An 11,894-nucleotide genomic window follows, 5' to 3' on the forward strand; every position below is an offset into this window, starting at 1 on the left:
ACAGACTGCTGGGCTCTCTGCCCTAGAATTTTGATTCAGTAACCCTCTAGCGGGGCCCAGGAACTTATGTTTTGAGTAAGACGCTCTTACAGTCTTGGTGAAAAGCCATATATGCTAACTACTGGTGTAGTAGGGAGAAGGCTGGACCGAGACTCCAGAAATCAGGATTCACGTCCTACTTCTGGCACTTACTAGTTGTAGGGCTTCTGGAAAATCACTTCTCAATTTCTTCAACCACTTCTCATTTTCTTTCAATTGGTAAAGTGGGGAAAGAGTACTTTGGGATGGTCTCTAAGAATGCTTTGACTCCCGCAGTATAAACAGGAGATGTCAGGGTTAGAAGCAAGCACAGCACATAATTAGAGCCTCAGCCGCTGAAGTCCAACAAACTTGGGCTCAAATGTCAGCACAGATACTTTCCAGTTGCTGGACCACAGAAAATGACGTAGTTCTCTAAGACAAATCATGTAATTTTTACAGATAGCGGGCTCCTCAACTGTGAATTGCAGATGATAATAACAGTACTACCTATGACATGACTGTTATAAGCATTAAATGGGCTCCTACTGTATGGAGAATGCCCAGAACAATGTCCCGCCGAGCGCTCAGTATCTGTTACTTGTGAACAGCCCTGACCAGGCCAACCAGGAGACTGTCTGTCTTCCCCTGGACTATGATTAACAGGGTTCGTGGAAAGGTAGCCCTGGCTGAGCAGCTTCGTGCACTTGTTCCTTTTACAAGAGAAATTCACAAGAAATAAGCTTTTCTGGGGAGAATAGGGTACAGGAGGGAGGTGTTAAACTACATCTCTTGGGAGGAAATTCACAAAAAAAATCAGAGAAGAGTGTTATACAGCCTCCATCAAGTTTATCAAACTGTGGTTCAGGGACATCTTGCTTCAGAATCAACAGGGACACTCATTAAAGTGGAACATTCCTGTCCCCCATGGTCCAGACTCCCGGGTGATATCTCAGAAACTGTCTAGGAGACCCTTTTATACACAGGGGTTGGAGAATCACTGGCAAATATGGTTAGTGAAATAACCCTGTGCCCTAATTCTCCAGTTCCATGTTTACCCAGGAAAAAAACGAAGGCAAATGCACTCGTATTAGACATCTGTGTATTTCCCAAGAATCTAGGCATCGGACATTTTTGTCATCTCTAATGCAGCTGCATCCCAAACAGGTGTCCAGTTTCTGTATAATTCATACCTCCCTAGAGAAACAAACACTAACCAAAGGCTGGCTGCTTAAGGATGTGGATTGTGTCGACTTCCTTAGAATGGCAGCTTGGCTTATAAAAATTAAATACAAAAAGCATTACCTCCCTGCGTCTCCTGCCCTCGCCCCTCCTCCACCGTTCTTCATCCTCGCCAGACTTTTCCACCTTCCCCCACCTGTTCCTGTTCATGCCCCCTTTCTCTCTCTTGTCTCAGGCTCTTTTTTTCAGGTTTCTTTTTCCTACCTTCCCCTCTTCCTCCTCCATGTTCCCCGCCCTCCTTTTCTTTTTCTCCTCTCTTTATTTTGCATCATTTTCTGGCCAGGTCTTTCTGTTTGTCTGCCTCTGACTGTCTCCCTGCCATACACACACACACACACACACACACTTCCCCACTATAAATTCATCCCTTTGGCAGCTCCCCTCCCGGCACAGAGCCTCCTGGGACATTTCTGGCAGGACAAGGCCCCCATCCCACATCAGCCAGGATGTGCTACAAGTCAAGGCTAACAAATTAGGAGCAACCCCAGCAATCCACAGCCAGAGGCACTGAGTACTATCTGAAGGCTCCTCCTCCTCCCCAGAGAGAAACTGAACCTGGGCTAAAGGATGCAGCGGTAATTACACACTAGAGGCAGCAAGGCCCAACAGCTGCAGACAGGAGGGGCTGCTGCTCTGAAGGGGAGGCTGCAGGGCCAAGAGCAGAGTCAAAGCATCCCTGGACTCCCGAGTGTCCATCACTGTGTTCCACAGCCCACCCATCTCACTGGGTGGTGAGCAGTCAGGGGCAGGGTGGCAACACGTGTTTGGGGAAAGCTTTAGGTTCCTCAAATCCCCATTCCTCTGAAAGCCAAGCAACCTCAAAATACAAACTTTAAGTACAAGCTGAGGGGCAGGCAGGCTCCATATTACCCTCTTCTCTCCTCTTCCCTCACCTCCACCTGCTCCCCCATATCCCAAACATTCACCTGTAAGGGCCTCCTCTGTAGACTTTCAGAACTCCTGCCAAACAGGGTTCACTGTCCCAACCTACAAATGGGCAAACCGAGGGACGGAGCAGTCCCCGGCAGACTTGGGAAGACGCCACTCTGGCGTTCCCGAGGCTTCCCCAGCCCAAACTACTTCACTCTGGGCACACGGGGAAGGTCGGCTAGTTTTAGAGGAAACTTTGAACGCGCAGATGGGCTCTCTCCCAATTCCAGTCTTCCTGGGCAGGCGGGAAGAGAATATTTTTTCTAGCTACATCCTCCCACCTTCCTCTCAAACTCAGCCTGTTCTCACACTCACCACCCCGTGTCTGAGTCTCCGGACAGGAGTCCAAGAGGCAGATAAATGAGAACTCTCCAGGCACGGCTCTGAGGAGTGCTGAGAGGCCAGCTCCCATCCCTGGAGTGCGAGGGGCAAACCTGAGGTATGGCTCCCTGCCCAGGGCGGGGAGCTGGAATAACCGTCGCTGAGGACCACGGAGAAGGCTGAGGCTACAGTCCCACCACCAGCCAAGTCCATGTGGCCCAGCTGAATGGCCCCTCAGTTGCCTGCAAGTTGAAACCTCAGTCAGCCACACAATGAGGCCGCTGTCTCCGGACAGGAGGCATTTGGATGCCTCACACACCCGAATAGGGCCGGGGCAGAGCGCTCATTTCCTTGCCAGCGTTCAGATGCTCCCCTAGAAGTGACAGAAGCAGCCCCGGGGAGAGGGAGAGACCCCTCCCTGTGCCCAGCCTCAGAAGCCCGCGCAGGACACCTGTTGGACTGGGTGGGAGCGCCCTTGACCTGCACCAAGGAGCGACCGCTCCGGTGGGGGATCCCCGAGAAACAGAGAAATTACCCTTATTCATGCTCTTCCCCAGCCTGTCCCTGTCTCCCTCCCTCCCTCCCTCCCTCTCCCTCTCTCCCTCTCTCTCCAGCAGTGTTTCCTCTTTATGAAGGCGCTCGGCCTCTCCTTGGAGCTGACCACGATCTCCCACCGCGCCCCGGCGGCAGCGGATCTCCAAGCGCCTGCGCAGGGCGCCTGCTGTATGGGCGGGCCGCTGAAAACCCCAAAGGGCACGCTGACAGCAAACAGTCAGTGACCAGTTCCAGGGAGGCCCCGTTCTCCTTGGCCAGCGGGAAGCGGGCTCCCTCCCTGGTTTCAGGGGCGTAGGCAATCGGGGGACACGGCGAAGTCAGTCCGGCTGCAGAACCAATGTTCCCTTCCGTCGCCGGCCCCAGGATCGGGGCGACGCAGCCAACTTTCTCCAGTCCCCCTGCCATCCCCAAAGCAGCCAGCCCGGGTCCCTGACGCCGCTACGGGCGCGCTACTCACCCCCGGTCCGGATGCTGTCCTCGCGGGGAAACCAAGCAGGCTGGTGCGCGCGGGGTCCGCAAAACGCTCGGCGTCTCACTCCTCTCCCGGGCCACGCGGCGAAGGCTACGCGCTCCCAGCCGAGCCCACGGGCGGCGAGTCGGCAGAGGGCGCGCCGCCCGGCTGGGGGCGCATCGCTCCGGGCCGGCGCCGCGGCGCAGGGAGAGGGGCTCCGGGAAGTTGGCGGAGCGGGGGCACTCTTTGGACTTCGCGCTCGCTCGGGCTCGGCGTCCGGCGCGTCCTCGGCGTAGGCTAGGTCCTGGCCGGCCGAGTGGGGCCGGTGCGGGCCGCGCGGCTGCAGGAAGCCTCGGGCAGTCGGCGGCCGCCTAAGAGGAGCGCAGCGGCATCGCGCCGCCAGGAGCCCTCAGCAGCGGCGGAGCAGGGAGCCGGCCGTAGCGGGGCTGTCTCCTCCCGGGGCGGGCGCCCCTCGCTCAGAGCTCGGCTCGCTCCAGCCCGCCGCGCCCCACCTGTCTTCGTCCTGCTCCCCTCGGCCGCTTCGCCGGCTCGCGGGGCTCGGCTCCGGCCAGAGGCTGAGCGGGAGGCGGACGCAGCTCACACAGCATGGAGGGCGACCGCCCCGGCTCCCGCTCGGGCTCAGGCAGTACGGCCGCCGCCTCCCGCGCACCCACGTGCCGGAGCCCCGGTGTGCGCGCTCCAGCTGGCGGGGGCGGCGGGGAGGGCGAGCCGCGGGTGGGGGCGGCGGGAGAGCCTGCACACCCGCGCGGCGGCGGGGAAGCTGCCCAGAGGCTCCCGAGGGCGCGGGGCTCCTCGCCTGCAGCTCGGGGAAGCTGGTGCGCAAGGCTCCCCGGCTCTCCCCTCCCTTTGCAGCGCGGAGGGAGCCGGAGCGAAACGGGGTGCGGGGGGGGGGGGTCCACTCCGCAGGATCAGCGGGGAGCTGGGCCAGAGGCAGCTACGTGTCTCCCGCAAAGGGACGTGTTCCAAGTACCTCCAACCCCCTCGCGCTCCCCGGAGGAGAACGGGGTTCAGACACGCCGGGGGAGTCTGCGGGTTCTTAGCGAGAGCTGGTTCCGGCTAGCCCCGCCTTCCTCCCGGAGTAAGCACTTTTCCCGTTACCCAGCCGACTCCAAGGGGCTCCTCCTTCCGCGGGGAGGGGAGTTGTCTCGCAAAATGAGCCTCACAGCGTCCAATCAGTTGACAGATAAGCAGCGAGCTCCCACTTGGAGGCCACGCCGAGCCGGCTGTGTCCTGGCGCGCGGGGACCTCGGTAGTTGACAGTGGTTGTGTCCTGTGTGCCCTGGAGCAGGCCCTCCCTGGGCCTGGCTGCCTTCTCCATGGGAGCTTCCGTCCCTACAGGGGGAAGAGAAAAATACGTGTGAGAATTTAAAAATTAAAAGCAATCCAAAAGATAGATGATAGTTCAGTGCTAACAAGAAACATGTTTAAAATAAGAAAAAAAAATGCACTAATAGAAAATAAGTTCTCTAACGAAAGTCATAAGATTAGCCAAACGCACAATTAGGGGACATGGCCTGCAGTCACATAAGAGACCATTCTGTCGGGTTTTCTCATTACCTTAATAGGAAAATTGAGGCGGAGAAGTGGCACATGGCTCGCCCCTGTTCCCACGAACCCAGTTTGGTCAGACCTTGTCTGGCCCCCCCGCCACACCTGTGCTTTCTGCCACATAAGTACACAAATTACGCCCAGCATTACTGTGATGAGACATAGCAAAAGGGGGAGAGTCCTTCCCCCAGGGTTTAAAAAAAAAGGGTTCATGAAAGCAATAGGATTTAAGCAAAATCCTAAAGAATAGGCAGGATTCAAATAATTGGGAAATTGAGATCATCCAAGAGGAAGTGGGAAGTCAAAAGAAAGAATGCACAAGGCCACTTTGGAGCGGCAAACAAGTTTGGTAGGAGCAGAGAGCTTGTGTAGGAATCGAAGAGTCACTGAAGCAAGGGCTGAAAGAGAAGGAACGGAAGAAAAGTTCGTTTTTGGATTATCAGTATTTCATTGCACAGGATGCATTAAAACCAGAAAGGAATGTGGGAGAAGGAAGGGAACTGCAGGGAAAAGCACTGGGAGGGCAAGCAGCTGCCTGGGTGCAGGGGATTGAAGCCTGATGAAGTATGAAGATGGGTGGAAGCTGAAATCCATGAACCTCTTTCTGCTTCAGTCCTTAAAATCCCGCTGTGTAGGACTTGCCTTCCTGTTAACTGCAGGGGGCACTGGGTGGAAGGGCAGATATGTCCGGGACTGGATAGGAAGCTGGGGCCAGTGCTCCCGAACAATAGTGGCTTTGCACAGTAACTACAGGGCCCTTGGTTTCCACATGCAGCCTGTGGGAGGAAGCTGGACAGCAGCAGCCCTTGGCGAAGTACAGCTTAGGATTTCTATCAGTCAACCTGAAGCAAAAACTGGAAGAGGAAGGGAAAGTCTTACAGCACTTCTTTTTATTCCTCCATGGCACTAGAAGTCACAAATGAATGGCTGGAGGGGCCTGCTTAGGTTCTTTTGCTTTCTAACACTTTCTGCTTGTGTGGGCCTTCAGGAAGAGCATTTCCTGAAGCCTGTGATAGAATCCTGAGCCCTGCCGCACACCCATTGACAATCTTTACATTAAGATTTCCCTTTATGTTAGATTCACATACATACTAAGTTCCATGCTGCTAAAGTTCTGAATGTCATGCATAGTGAAAACATTTCAGATTATACCATATCCCCACACCCATGCCCCATATCAAGAGGCACACATGATTTAAATAAAATTTGCACTAAATAACACTGTATCCATAATGTGTGATCCCCTTCAATATTTTATACAATTTGTTTTATTTTTTTTAAATGCTGGACTTGATCTGCTAATTGATTCCATAACCTACTAATGTGCTGCAATTTATGGTTTGAAAACTTAATTTTTTCTGCCTTGGCTTTTGATTGTGCATGTGTATTTTATCTCTTCTGCTAGGCTGTGAATTCCCTGAGGACAAGGTTCCGATATTTTTTTTAACTTTGAGAAGTTAGTCAGAAATTAACAGAGGGTTTTCAGTGTGGTAGTCACCCAATAAATATTCAAGGAATGAATCAATCAACGTCTGAATGAATAAAAGCTAGCGATTGAGAGCAGGTTGAAGGAAGAAAAGGGTAAAGCTGTAGAGAAAGAGAAGGCTAAGTCAAGAAAACATGTACTCAAAACCCCTGTTCACAGAAGCATGATCAATGAACTTTTAGCAGAACAGTCATTTCTAAAACAATCATGCATTCCCAATGCTTCACTGACAGCCAGGATCGTCTTTCCCAAGAGAGTTCTCCTTTATGGCTTCACAAAACTTCACACTTTGGGAAGTGGCATATGGAGAGCAGCTCAAGTGCTAACATGGATATTGGAGGAGGTAAGGAAATGGAAAGATGATGAAGACAAGTGAGTGAACACCTGACAGAAAAAAAAAAGCACAGCTTCTGTGACCTAATCACTCTGGGACCAGCGCTGCTGACCAGTGCAAGCAGGGGTTAGGATAAATGCCTCGGAGTGAGGCACATTTGGTCTGATGCACAGACACTAAGCAGGTCTCCTCAAAGCTCAAGATGACTTCTTTCCAAGGCAGTAATTTCCCTAGAATCATAGCATTCCACCATGTAAAGAGGCCTCGAGTGACCAGTAGCCCAACTCCTCATTTAAAGGAATCTGTGAAAATTCTCACAGGTTACTTTTTCTCAGGTCCTGCAAGAAAACTCCTCTCCTCAGCTTTCAGACCCAGTCCTCAGGAGTGCTGTTGTACCTTGCTCGAGAGTGTGACTCACTACACAGTTAGCAGTCGCTGTTTCAGTACAGAGAAAGATGAGAGATTATCTCAACAGGCTGGGAGAGGGTAATACTTACTGAATGTCTACTATGGACTGGGCACTGTAGCACTTCATTTAAAAAAATCCATTTAGTGGGATTTTTATCTTTGATTTTTAGATGAAGAAAGGAAGGTTCATAGAATCTAAATAATTTGGATTTTAGGGCTAGAACACAGCAGATTTTGAACACAGGCCTGTATAATCCTAAATTCATTTGCATTCTCTCTTTCTCCCTCCTCTCTTCCCTGCCTCACTCCTCTCTCCTCTTTCCTATTTCTTCTCTCCGTTTTGCTTCCCAGTTGTGATAAATTTCAAGCAAAAAAGACGGAAGGTGCTTAGAAGCATTATTTGCATCAACGTGGAAGTACTTTGAGTACATCAAGATGCGCAGAATCTACAGGTCGGCTAAGCGACAACCCATCACATGTGCAAGTTGACACTGCTACTGAACGCTACACTGGCCTCAGCTTAATAGTAAGTTTTGCATTAGAAAAATTTCACCCTGTGTAGTTAGGGCTCTTTGTCGGAGTAACAGACAACAATTTAAGAGAATTTGGTGGAGGAAGGGTGAGAAAATAAAAAGCATCCTCCCAAAACATACATGGAGCCAGGGATGTTGGCCCACACGTGTGATCCCAGAACCCTAGGAGGCTGAGGCAGGAGGATCACAGATTCAAGCCCAGCCTGGGCAACTTCGTGAGTCCCTGTCTCAAAGTAAATATTTTTTTAAATAGAAAAGGAAAACAGCTGAGGAGGTAGCTCAGTGCAAAGGTCCTAAATTCAACCTCTAGTGTGGAGGAAGAACAGAATAGAGCAGAGGGGTGGAGGGGAAAGAGTGAAACAAGCCTCAGGACTGTGGGGACGGAAGGCCTCTCAGTCTCATAGGGTCTGCCTGCGTCTGTCGGTCCCTTTTTCATCTCCTCTTGCTATGCTTATACTTCTTTCCTTCTTCTCTGCAAAAACACACTGCGTCTTTGCTCTTGTGGCAGAAAATGTCCTTCTTATGTGTTTCACCTGTATTGGTGCACATGGTGTCTCTGGCCCCGAGGCTTCTGTACCAGTCGTCAGACGGTATCCTGTTAACCCATCTGGGTCAAATGTCTACCCTGGCAGTCACACAACACTAGGAGTGTAGAGTCCGGTACTGACAAAGCACCTTGACGCTCAGCCCTGTGAATGAGATCAAAAATGGGGAAGGTGGCTGGGGTGATTCCCAGAAAGAGTGTAAAAATGTGGCCACTACGTCCCTTACCATGATCAGTCTAATGCTTGTAGAAGTGAAAAATTATGTACATACGCCCTAGGCTGCATATAAGAGATAGCCCGGGGGACGCGGGCATTGGTGATAGTACAGCTGCTCTGAATCCCTGAAGTACAGCCCCTTCTAGAGATCCCTGATCCCCCCAAAGCTGGGCATATGGACCACAACTAATGGGAATTAACAAATGGCCCAGGGTCTCGAATCTGCCGTTTTATCTGTAGAGTAAGCCTATGTTTGGTTTTCCAGAACAAACACTGAATAGTAACTTATAAAATCTGAATTTAAGCCCTTCCTCTGCCCTACCTGTCATGTAATTTGGAACAAGTTACATCACCTCAACCAAATCAGGGGCTATTAAGCATGCCCTGCCTAACACAGAAAGCTCTTTTAAGAAGCAAGTGAGAGAATATCTGTGAAGCTAGCCCCATGTAAAATCTAAAGCATGGAGAAAATGTAAGGGATTATTAGCAATACAAGAAATAACAGGGAGCCAATGAGTTGTAGCACTTAGGTTACCTTTGCAAACATCTATTTCACCATGCTCTTTGGAGTAGAAAAAATTCATGCTGTGAGAAATGTAATGAATGTGAAGTATGTTTATTCTATTTTTATGAGGCACGGTTGGATGAAAAAGATCAGTGCAGCTCCAAGGCAAAGGACTAAAAGATATAGTTTTCAAGCAAAAATGAGAGCCTTATATAGTATTAGGATTAGCAGTGGTAATACAGTAATACCAATAATAACTATATGATTGCCAGGTTCTGGTCTTCATGCTAAATGCTTTCTATGCAGAAGCTCATTAAATTCATAGAACCTGATCAGCGGGGTTCCATTTTTGCTCTTGTTCTAAAGATGAGGAAATGGAAGTTATTCCAATTGACTATTTACCCCCAGTCCTAAAGGTAACTAGTGGGATAATCCAGATTTACTTCAGTCAAAGTCTCAGTGCACTTGGATCAAAAAGTATAATATTCTGAACTTTATTTATGTTCTTACAAGAAATATATGAAAAATGCAAGTTTCTCGCATGAAAAAAAGTATTATGTAAAAGAAAACATCTACCAAAACTATCTGCTCATATATCCACATGTGTTCAATGCATGATATTTTTACATTGAACATGAAATGTCCACTAAACAAAATTTAACTAAAGTACTCACTATACATCTATTAAAATGGCTAAAATACTGACTCCTAACTGTTGCTGAGGATGCCAAGTAGTAAAAATGCAGCCGATGGGAATGTAAAATGACATAACCATTCGGAAGACAGTTCGGCAGTTTCTTAGAACACTAAACAGTGTTAATCATGCAATCAAAAAACTGCACTCAGGTATTTGCCCCATTTGTTTCAAAACAGCTCCACATAGAAACCTGCAGTCAAATTCTTATTGCAGCTTTATTCATAAATGCCCAAACTAGACGCAAGTGAAATGTACTTCAAGAAGTAAATAAACACAATATAGCACATTCATGAGATATACAGCATAGTATTCAAAGATCAAAACGAAGGAGCTATATCAAGCAATGCAAAGACAAGGAAGAATCTCAATCACGTATTGAAAAAACAAGCAAATTTGAAAGAGCTACATATGTACTGTATAATTCCATTTACATCACATTCTGGAAAAGGTAATACAATGGAGGATATTAAATTGATCGGTAGTTTCCAGGGGCTGCGGGAGGAAAATTGAATAGTGAAGTACCCAGGATTCTTTTAGGCTGATGAAACTATTCTGTATAGTATTGTCATAATGCATAAATGGAACTATGCGTTTGTCAAAAACCCATTGAGCTTTATATCACAAGAGTGAACCTTAACATATGCAAATTTTAAAAATTATCTAGGAGGTCAAAGAGTCCCAGGAAGGAATATAGGCTTTGATGGGAAAACCTAACTGTATTACAAATGTATGAAATACCTCCACTGACAGAAGTGGAGGAAAAGGGGGGCTTACCTCAGTGGAAAGAATGGAGTCTATAAGACTAAAGGCAAACGGCAGGAGACATAAGTACTGTGCTACAGTTAATGAAGTTGTTTCTGTGAGTGATTACAAAATCACTATGATATAGTTTAGAATTGAAAAATTATATAAACAAATGTTATATATGAGAGCCAGGTTTTTCATTGTGAGGAGGGACAATAAAGGTAAGCAATGGGAGATGGCTAGAAGAATCCATGTGGTAATGGGATAGGGTTGGAGGTATCAATATTAACTCATGTTTCGCTTAATATAGATACACAAGAATATGTACAGAAATAATTATAGTTGTGTGAATACACAGGGATTAATATGCAAATATAAATTTCCTTGCTCTTTCATCTGAGAAGTCCTAAAAGTGAAGCTTCCCTCACAGCTGAGTATCCCTAATATCCAGGTCCTAGTTTCTAATAGCATTCGTCCCTGAAAGAAGCCAGAACACCTTGGAGAAATGGCTAATTCTACATTCTAGAACTAGGGCAGAAAATGTTTACAAGTCTGGAGTCTTTTGTAGTACCAGTCAGTAAGGGTATGATCAAAATATACACATATTACACACACACACACACACACACACACACACACAATCATGGGGATTTGGCAAATGGAGAAAGCAGCCAATTGAATGAGATTACAACTACCAAAGGTGGAACAATTTGAACAATAAAATAAGCAAAATATGTGGTGTTGAATTATAGTTCAAAGAATAAAATAAATATTCATATGTCTAGACTTTTATAAATGAATCAATGAATAAATACTTAAATAAGGGAGAAGAAACAAATCTCCATCCAGAAAAATTCCAAATACGTTATCTAGAAACTTTACTCCCAAGAAGGAACTTGTATTATCTACTTTTCTGTCACTGTGACAAAATACCTGAGAAAAATGATTTAAAGAAGAAAAGGTTTGACCAAGTGTGGTGGTATATTCCTGCAAGGGTGAGGCAGGGGGATCCCAAATTGAACCCCAGCCTTCAGTATCTCAAAATAAAAAATAAAAAAGGGCTGGGCATGTAGCTCAATCCAAAGGTCCTGGGTTCAATTCCTAGTGCAGAGAAAAAACAATGGGAAACACTTATGGCTCACAGTGTTAGCGGTGTCAGTCCATGGTTCACTGGCTCCATTACTTTGGGCCTAAGGCAAGTCGGACCATCATAGCATCACCACAACAGGAGCATTTGGAGGAGGAGGAAGCTGCTCATCTCATGGGTGCCAGGAAGCAAAAAGACAGAGAGAGGAAAGGTCCAGGGACAAGTCATACTCTTCAAGGGCATATTCTCACCA

General features: G+C 48.1%; 1 protein-coding gene across 2 annotated transcripts in view; it reads right to left on the reverse strand.

The window, feature by feature from the left end:
* Window positions 1-3,676, reverse strand: part of Sgcd (sarcoglycan delta) — a 959,917-nt gene extending 956,241 nt beyond the window's left edge. Inside the window, exon 1 of one of the 2 annotated variants that reach the window (XM_004836500.3) lies at window positions 3,524-3,676. The gene's annotated coding sequence lies outside the window, so the exon portion shown is untranslated. The remainder of the gene's footprint in view (window positions 1-3,523) is intronic. The other variant, XM_021240731.2, reaches the window with a different exon arrangement.
* Window positions 3,677-11,894: the final 8,218 nt, after the last annotated feature.

Source organism: Heterocephalus glaber, unplaced genomic scaffold (genome assembly GCF_053883595.1).
Source record: "Heterocephalus glaber isolate CG9 unplaced genomic scaffold, H.glaber_assembly_v1.0 deba00001606, whole genome shotgun sequence".
Lineage (NCBI taxonomy): Eukaryota > Metazoa > Chordata > Mammalia > Rodentia > Bathyergidae > Heterocephalus > Heterocephalus glaber.